Below are 10,302 nucleotides of genomic sequence, written 5' to 3'. Positions count from 1 at the left end.
GAAATTCACTAATCTGAAATTGTTTCAGAACGAATCCAAAATCATTTTAGTGGGTACTGGAATTATTCTAAGACCCACAGAAATATTTTCGGATTTAGTGGACGTGAAAAATTGTCTTCATGAATAGTGAAAACGCATTCTTGTTTGCTTTTCGCAGATGAAAATCACTAAACCGAAATGGTTTCGGAACGCGTTGAAAATTATTTTAGTGGGTACTGGAAATGTTCTGAGCCCACATAAATATTTTCAGTTCGAACGGACGCTGAAAAATGTCGTCATGAATAGTGAAAGTGCTTTTTGCTTGGCTTCTTGGAGAAGCCACCTTGAGGGCCGTTTTGGTATTTCCCCCCTTGGCTTCTTGGAGAAGCCACCCTTGGGCTTGGCCTATAAATATGGGTGGAGGGGGCTGCCTAAAGGATCATCCCTTGCTCTCATACACATGCCATGCATTATCTGGCTTCTTCTCTCCCTCCCACGAAAAGAGTTTCGTAGAGCCGAAAGGCTGTCTGGGTTCCGGTGGGAACTAGTTCTGGACGGCGAAGCCCTGCCGGATAGATGACACCGTATGTGTGCAACTCTGTAGAGAGATCGTAGTTTCGGTCTTAGTTCGTGAGTGCCTCCCGAAGGGCTGTCCGTGTGACCGTCCGAGTTTCGAAGGTCCTCCCGAAGGGCTGTCCGAGTGACCGTTCGAGTTTCGAAGGTCCTCCCGAAGGGCTGTCCGCGACACCGTCCGGGGGCTGTTCGACCGCCTCCCGGAGGGCTGTCTGAGGAGCAGACGAGGGTATACATCCTCGCGGTTGGGAGGTTGTAAATCCTAGCTGCGGGGATCTACACCGCCGATCGTCATCGACTCTACTTCCCGCTGAGCTACGAGTCGGTAACGAAAAAGATCAAACCTTGTATGCAGTCTCCATAGTGGTCCTGGGCTGGTGCGTAGGTCGGAATTATTTGTTTTCTGCTGCGTTACCCAACAATCCTTTATCCCGTAACTCCTTAATCTGCTTCTTAATTTCTTCCAAATCCTTAGCGGGCATCCTGTACGGTCTCTTATATATTGGCCTAGTGCCTGGCAAAAGCTCAATCAAAAACTCGATGTCTCTATCTGGTGGCATGCCTGGCAACTCCTCTGGAAATACGTCAGGGAATTCCTTCACCACTGGTACTTCCTCCTGTACAACTCCTGATAAGGAATTCACTTGAGTCCTCTTCGGCACATGTCGGGATACATACTTAATCCTTCTTCCTTCTGGGGTAGTAAGCAAAATCATCTTACTGGCGCAATCGATGTTTCCTCCATACATCGATAGCCAATCCATTCCCAAAATCACATCCAAACCTTGTGACTCCAAAACTATTAGGTCTGAGGGGAAAACATGCCTACCTATGGCCAATGGCAACTGAAAACATCCTTGGCTTGCCATATACTCTGCTCCTGGCGAGGTTACTAACATAGGTGTTCTAAGAACTTTGGTGGGCAACTTAAACTTATCCACAAATCCCCTTGATATGTATGAATGCGATGCACTAGTATCAAAAAGAACGATTGCAGTAAATGACTTAACCAAGAACTTACCTATTACTGCATCAGGCTATGCTTCAACCTCCTCCACATTAACGTGGTTCACCTGTCCCCTGTTGAAAGGGTTCGGCTTCTTCCCCGAGCTTCCATTGCCATTTCCATTCTTTGCTTCTGGACAATCAGTGGCATAATGTCCAGTCTTCTGGCACTTGAAACAGGTAACGTGGCTTAGATCCCTCTTGGCTGGGGTTGATGGGTTGGTACGGTTCTGTCCGTTGCTTCCTCCGTTCCCATTGCCATTCTTGGGGCCAATATGATTGTGCGAACTTCCTCCATTGTGATTGAGACCTCCATGGTTATGCTGAAGGTGTCCTCCCGAGTTCGGGGTAAAACGAGGCTTCTGGTGAGCTCCTGTACTGTACTTTCCTTGTCCATACTTCCTCTTACGACTCTCAATCTATTGCTGCTTCCCTTCAATCATGAGAGCTCTATCTACCAACTCCTGGTAGTTGTTAAAAGTTGCCACCATCAACTGCATGCTCAGCTCATCATTCAGTCCTTCCAGAAACTTCTCCTGCTTAGCTGCATCCGTAGCAACGTCATCTGGGGCATAACATGCTAACTTGCTAAAATCCTCCATGTACTGGCCAACGGTACGTCCTTCTTGGCGTAAGTTGCGAAACTCACGCTTCTTCATGGCCATAGCTCCTGCTGAAACATGGGCAGTACGAAACGCTTGTTGAACTGGTCCCATGTGACAGTGTCAATGGGGTGAGTGGCTATGTAATTCTCCCACCATGATGCTGCGGGTCCATCAAGCTGATGTGCGGCAAAACGCACTCTCTCCGCATCTGTGCATCCTACAGTGGTCAGCTCCCTTCCAACCTTGCGGAGCCAATCATCTGCCACAATCGGCTCGGTGCTACTGGAAAACACCGGCAGATTCAGCCTAAGAAATCGGGCTAAGTGATCAACAGGTGATGGTGGTGGTGGGTTGTTGTTGTTGTTGCCTTGGTTTTGAACTAGCACTTGCATCAGGGCATTATGCTGCTGAATCAACTGAGTGATCTCCGGTGGGAAAACAAATCCGGTGTCGCGTCTCGGAGGCATCTGATGGTTTAGAAAAGATGAGAAAATAGAATAGAATGGGGTCGAGGGAAAACACTACCCATATGCACATGAGACAAACACAATCATATCACTCCAATCAATTCAAACAAGGCATACAATCGATCTAACTATCGTTACAAAGTGCTTGGACTATAATATATACATGGTGGAATACTACTACTAATTTGGTGGTCTACTAGAAAAATTGCTCAGTCGAAGACTCCATGATATCTGCTCCCGCTTCATCCTCCAAATCATCCTCACTGGGGTCCGAGTCGGTGTCGTCAATGATGATGTAATTCTCCGGGCAAGTAGAATCATCATCATCTCCTCCTGGTGCTGGGTCTCCCATGAAAACTCCTAGCTTCTTTGTCGGGTCGTCATTCTTCTCCACTAGTGCGACGATTTCCTCCATATAATCCTCGCGTGTAGCCTTGAGTTCTTCCTCCAGTTCCATGATCCTAGTCTTTGCCTTCTTCAGTTCTATCATGTCTGCGGACATCTGGTTCTCCTGGCGATGAATGTGCTGGTTTAACTCCTGGATGAAAGCTGCAATAGATCTATCCTTCCTCATACTGATCATCTCCCATTGCTCGTCTCGGCGCCCACAAATCTGATAGATAGTATCCTTGAGATCATTGTTGTACACTTCTCCAATGCGTCCCATGGTGATGTGGGCTGCCATGCTCTTTCCTAGACTCCAGGTTGGTGCATCAAAGGAAAACTCTATGGGCTCAGTGATTGGCGTGAACGTCCTTCCTGGAACTTGAACTTGAATCATCCAGCGCTCCTCTTCTGGTAGTGTGGCGTTGTAGGTTCCGGTGAAGCTTGGTATTCCGATGTTCAGGTACTTAGTAACTTCCTTCAAGTGTCGTCCAAAAGGTGTATCCTCATCTGGTTGCGCGAACTTGTTCCTTGCATCCGCCATCCTAAAAGACTGGAAGAAAGGAGAGGAGTCATAAATGAGAAGAGAGTAGTGATCTAGGGCTTTAGCTTAGTGGTCCTGTCCTACAGTCAGCGTGTGCTCTGATACCATCTCTGTAGCGACCAGACCTCAAACAGTCTAGTCTCTGTGCATCAGTGTCATCCCTGGATCGGTAATGCTGACACGCACAGTACTTTGAAGGATTTATAACAGAGTATCAATCACACACTTATTACATCGAATAGTTCAAGAGAACTCAATACAATAAATATGGCTTAAGGCCATCTAAAATACGATAACAGCGGAAGGCTTGGAAGATAAAGTGTGTCCATCAACTCCAACGGCATCATTGAGTATAAGACCATGACCTAAGGCTCCTTACTCGTCGTCTGAAAAGTCTGCAACATGATACGCTGCAGACCAAAAACGGGTTAGCACATGGAATATGCTGGCAAAGTAACACATAGAGAGTAATGAACAGAATAATGCTATCACTACATGCATATTTGGCTGGTGGAAAGCTCTATGGTTACAGTTTTGCGAAAAGCCAATTTTTCCCTACCACAAAGGAATAAATTTTATTTAACTATCATGGTGGTTGTTAAACATTGAGAAGGTACCTCCAACTCAATCCCAATTAAGAACGTGATAACCCAATCAAATTAAATTAAGTAACATGATGATGAGTTTCACATGATAATCCAAGAACTAGATACTCAAGATGTCCATAACCGGGGACACGGCTAATCATGATTAGTTTGTACACTCTGCAGAGGTTTGTGCACTTTTCCCCACAAGACTCAATTGCCTCCGCTTGATCTCTCGCACTACATGGTGTTTGAGAAACGGATGACCGAGACACAGTCTTTCAGAAACACTACTCTTTACTCCGGGTGGACAGTTACACCTACTTTCCCCTACATCTGCTAGCCCACCTCTTCAAGAGGTCATGTAACCTACTCAACTATGCTAGAGCCCATAATAGCTTGTGGCTGCACACAGAAGTTTCTAGCATGAATAATCTCATGATCCCTTTGAGTCTGGGTGGCGGTCCATAGGATGATCACACGGGTAATCCGGGATATCCAAAAATACAGGCAACACTGGTTTCTCCAGGTGCCTCAATCCACCCAGTTGTTTATTTAAGTAGCCACCTTAAGTTGAACCATAAATTAATAATCTCACATCTGTCATGAAGAATTCTCTCAAACCCAATCCAGTCTACGAGCATAGCATAGCAATATAAGCAAACGTAGACATAACTCCCAAAGGTTTGGTAGTAAACAGGGCAATAGGTACTACCTTATCTACTTCCCAAAACCCACATATTAATCAGATCCTAATCATGCAACTGTTTGAGGATTGATCTAATGCAATAAAACTGGGTGATGAAAAGTATGATCAAAGTGTTACTTGCCTTGCTGATGATCCGTGAAACCTAGAGACTCGTAGTAGCACGCTTCGCACTCCGGGTACTCTATCGCAAACAAACAATACATACATAAGCAATCAAGCAAGGGTGCATGAAATAAAACTCAAAATAAGAGATCTAACCAGAAAATTCAACTTAAGAACTCCGGTTTGCAAAAAGAATCAATTCAAACGAAGCAACGAAGGTCAAACGGCGAAAGAAAGAAGCTTCGTTTACTAATCTGGATCTAAGTCAAATTTTACAGTAGCAAAAACTTGTTTGAGTTGGTTAAACGGGAAGAGAATTTAGGGTCGAAACTCTAGGCGCTTGAATCGCCTGATTCCGATAAATGAGCGAAAAGTTATACTAAAAGGAAAAACAGATCAGAAATCGCGATTAGGAATAATCGCGGAAAATCCGAGAAAAAGAAAAACTGACGAACAGGCTAATGATCGAACGTTCGCTGTGTGTAAAAAAATGAAAACCGTTCGTTAAAACGAACGAACGAACGGGTGTTCGCTATTTAACTAAACCGGAAAAAAGTAAACCGATCTAATATAAAAATGCATCTCGGTTTCGAAATAAAACCGAACGGTTTTTCAAAAAAACCGGCGGCTACCTCGGTTCGTGTGATGGCGGCGGCGGCGCGCGGCTCCGGCGGGTGGCGGCGTCGGGCGAGAGGCGGCGGGGCTCTGGCGGGCAGCGGCGTGGGGCGGCGGGGCTCCAGCGGGTGGCGGGGCGACGCGGGCGGCTGCGCGGGGCGGCGGCGGCGGCGCGGGGCGACGGCGGCGGCTAGGGTTTCGGGGTGGCTGCGACTTGGGCTGAGGTGGGGCTCGGGCCGTGGCTTTAAAGGCCGGCCGGGCTGAGGTGTCCGGGTCGGACACGGCCCGTAAGGCGGTTGACTTTAAAAAAAAATCGGACATGCAGAAAAAGTATTAAAAGAAATACTAAATGGACTCCAAAAATCCCGAAATAAATTTTCTCCGTCCTTTAAAAATAAGTCGGACAAGATGAACATTTATTTGAGCCTAAAATGCAATTTTGAAAAACGCATATTTTTCCTAATTCAAATAAAATCAAATATTGACCTAGCGATAGAGCAGGATGAACCAGCGAACGGCGAACATAGTACAGAGCAGCTGTCTGAACACGTCGACGCCGAGGATAAAGCTCATCAACCTCTCTCCGGAGAGGAAAACAGTCCGAACGACGACGCACACGTCATCCTGGAAAGGCACTTGGAACAAGAGAACCTCCATAGAAGGCTTATCACCACCGCGAGGAGTCTGAAGAAGCAGAAGCAAAGGCTTAAGGCTGCACAGAATACGCTCAACAGTAGATGGAACAAAGTGCTCGACACTGAAGAAAAGTATGGCGGTAGTTGCCATACAAAGAGCTATCCAAAGCGCAAGCTGTAGCCTGAGTTCGATGATGAGGCCGTAGAGCCTACACAGCCGAAGAATAAAACGGCCGATCAGCCGGATCGATGATACGTCTCCAACGTATCTATAATTTTTTATCGCTCCATGCTATATTATCTACTGTTTTGGACATTATTGGGCTTTATTATTCACTTTTATATTATTTCTGGGACTAACCTATTAACCGGAGGCCCAGCCCAGAATTGCTGTTTTTTTGCCTATTTCAGAGTTTCGCAGAAAAGGAATATCAAACGGAGTCCAAACGGAATGAAACCTTCGGGAACGTTATTTTTAGGAAGATTATGATCCAGGAGACTTGGACCCTACGTCAAGAAACAAAAGAGGAAGCCGCGAGGTTGGGGGGCGCGCCCACCCCCCCCCCAGGGCGCGCCCTCCACCCTCGTCGGCCCCCTGTTGCTCCACCGACGTACTCCTTCCTCCTATAAATACCTACGTACCCCCAAACGATCAGATACGGAGCCAAAAACCTAATTCCACCGCCGCAACCTTCTGTACCCACGAGATCCCATCTTGGGGCCTGTTCCGGAGCTCCGCCGGAGGGGGCATCCATCACGGAGGGCTTCTACATCATCACCATAGCCTCTCCGATGAAGTGTGAGTAGTTTACCTCAGACCTTCGGGTCCATAGTTAGTAGCTAGATGGCTTCTTCTCTCTTTTTGGATCTCAATACAATGTTCTCCCCCTCTCTCGTGGAGATCTATTCGATGTAATCTTCTTTTGCGGTGTGTTTGTTGAGACCGATGAATTGTGGGTTTATGATCAAGATTATCTATGAACAATATTTGAATCTTCTCTGAATTCTTTTATGTATGATTGGTTATCTTTGCAAGTCTCTTCGAATTATCAGTTTGGTTTGGCCTACTAGATTGATCTTTCTTGCAATGGGAGAAGTGCTTAGCTTTGGGTTCAATCTTGCGGTGTCCTTTCCCAGTGACCGTAGGGGCAGCAAGGCATGTATTGTATTGTTGCCATCGAGGATAACAAGATGGGTTTTTTATCATATTGCATGAATTTATCCCTCTACATCATGTCATCTTGCTTAAGGCGTTACTTTGTTTCCATGAACTTAATACTCTAGATGCATGCTGGATAGCGGTCGATTAGTGGAGTAATAGTAGTAGACGCAGACCGGAGTCGGTCTACTTGTCTCGGACGTGATGCCTATATACATGATCATACCTAGATATTCTCATAACTATGCTCAGTTCTGTCAATTGCTCAACAGTAATTCGTTCACCCACTGTAAAATACTTATGCTCTTGAGAGAAGCCACTAGTGAAACCTATGCCCCCCGGGTCTATCTTCATCATATTAATCTTCCAACACTTCGTTATTTCCTTTGCTTTTTACTTTGCTTTTATTTTACTTTGCATCTTTATCATAAAAATACCAAAAATATTATCCTATCATATCTATCAGATCTCACTCTCGTAAGTGACCGTGAAGGGATTGACAACCCCTTATCGCGTTGGTTGCGAGGAGTTATTTGTTTTGTGTAGGTACGAGGGACATGCGCGTAGCCTCCTACTGGATTGATCCCTTGGTTCTCAAAAACTGAGGGAAATACTTACGCCACTTTGCTGCATCACCCTTTCCTCTTCAAGGGAAAACCAACGCAGTGCTCAAGATGTAGCAAGAAGGATTTCTGGCGCCGTTGCCGGGGAGGTCTACGCAAAAGTCAACATACCAAGTACCAATCACAAATCCCTTATCTCCCGCATTACATTATTTGCCATTTGCCTCTCGTTTTCCTCTCCCCCCACTTCACCCTTGCCGTTTTATTCGCCCTCTCTTTTCCGTTCGCCTCTTTTTCGCTTGCTTCTTGTTTGCTCGTGTGTTGGATTGCTTGTTTGTCACGATGGCTCAAGATAATACCAAATTGTGGGACTTTACCAATACCAACAATAATGATTTCCTTAGCACTCCGATTGCTCCTCTTACCAATCACTAGTAGAAAAGGGGGCTTTTGTCCCGGTTGGTAAGGGCCTTTAGTCTCGGTTTTTGAACCGGGACTAAAGGGTCGTTACTAATGCCTCCCCCCTTTAGTCCCGGTTCTTACACGAACCGGGACTAAAGGCCGCGGCCACGTGGAGCTCCACCTTTAGTCCCGGTTGGTAACACCAACCGGGACTAAAGGAAATTTTATGATTTTTTTTTTGAAATTTTTTTGGCGATTTTTTTTTTGAATTTCAAATTTCTGAATTATTTTAACCTCTAATCTCTAATCACCACCCCTCATCACTGCTCAATTTATCCTCTAATCTCTAATCACCCCTCATCATTCCAAATCATCTTACTTCCCGGACGGTCACCCATCCTCTCACTACTCCAGCCTGAGCACGCTTAACTTTCGGGTTCTATTCTCCCTCGTTTCCAAGTCTGCACATGTTGTTTTCTTGACAATAGTAAGATGTCAATCCTATTAACCCTCAGGAATTTAGCTTGAGCATGAAGTGACACATTTCACTGTTTGAGTTTGAAACTATTGTTTTAAAAAACAATAATTATTTAGTAATACTAATATTTCTGGAATAATTAGTTTGACCATTGTTTGACCACTGTTTGACCACAGTTTGACCAGATTTGACCAAAATTCAAAAAAACTGAAATAATTATTTAGTAACACTAATATTCTAGAATAATTAGTTTGACCATTGTTTGACCACAGTTTGAATTTTTTTGCATTTTTTTGCCTCTCCAGATCTTAAAAGCCCCGTAACTTTTTTTCTGTTAGGTTTTTGAGGATTTTGTAAATGTTTAACGGGGTTCCCCCAGTTAAATTCGGATGTAACTTTTAGAGTAGATGATTTTTCATATAAAAAACTTTTTCATCCGAGTTCGTATGCAAAAGTTATGCCCATTTTAAGAAATTCCAGAGAGATTTTGCAAATAAAGTCGAAATTCATATTTGTTAATTTTCCCAACAACTAGAACACATATCACATGGGAAACTTATTTTATTTTATTTTTTTGACATTTCCATCATTTTCTTTTGTTTTTTTCTAAAACTGAAAAGGCGGTCCAGGGGGGGTAGTGTTTGAAAATGGGACCTTTAGTACCGGTTTGTGCCATGAACCGGTACTAATGCCTCAAAGCCCATTAGTACCGGTTGGTGGCACCAACCGGGACTAAAGGTCTAATCTTTAGTCCCGGTTGGTGCCACCAACCGGGACTAATGGGCATCACACCCTTTAGTCCCGGTTCGTGGCACCAACCGGGACTAAAGGGCCCAGGTGAACCGGGACTAATGCCTTAGCCGCACGAACCGGGACGAATGCTCACATTAGTCCCGGTTCGTGACTGAACCGGGACTAATGTGAATACTACCCTGTGACCAAAGCCCTGCTTTCTACTAGTGAATACCGAATCTTGTGAAATTAATGCTGCTTTGTTGAATCTTGTTATGAAAGATCAATTCGCCGACCTTCCTAGTGAAGATGCCGCTACTCATCTAAATAGCTTCGTTGATTTGTGTGATATGCAAAAGAAGAAAGATGTTGATAATGATATTGTTAAATTAAAGCTATTTCCTTTTTCGCTTAGAGATCGTGCTAAAGCTTGGTTTTCGTCTTTGCCTAAAAATAGTATTGATTCTTGGAACAAGTGCAAAGATGCTTTTATCTCTAAGTATTTTCCTCCCGCTAAGATCATCTCTCTTAGAAATAATATTATGAATTTTAAGCAACTTGATCATGAACATGTTGCATAAGCTTGGGAGAGGATGAAATTAATGATACGTAATTGCCCTACTCATGGTTTGAATTTGTGGATGATTATACAAAAAAATTATGCTGGATTGAATTTTGCTTCTAGAAATCTTTTAGATTCGGCCGCGGGAGGCACTTTTATGGAAATCACTTTAGGAGAAGCTACTAAACTCCTCGATAATATTAC

The sequence above is a fragment of the Triticum aestivum genome, chromosome 7D (genome assembly GCF_018294505.1).
Source record: "Triticum aestivum cultivar Chinese Spring chromosome 7D, IWGSC CS RefSeq v2.1, whole genome shotgun sequence".
In the NCBI taxonomy this organism is placed as follows: domain Eukaryota; kingdom Viridiplantae; phylum Streptophyta; class Magnoliopsida; order Poales; family Poaceae; genus Triticum; species Triticum aestivum.
The sequence above is the reverse complement of the archived record's forward strand: the minus strand, read 5'-3'. Positions refer to the sequence as shown.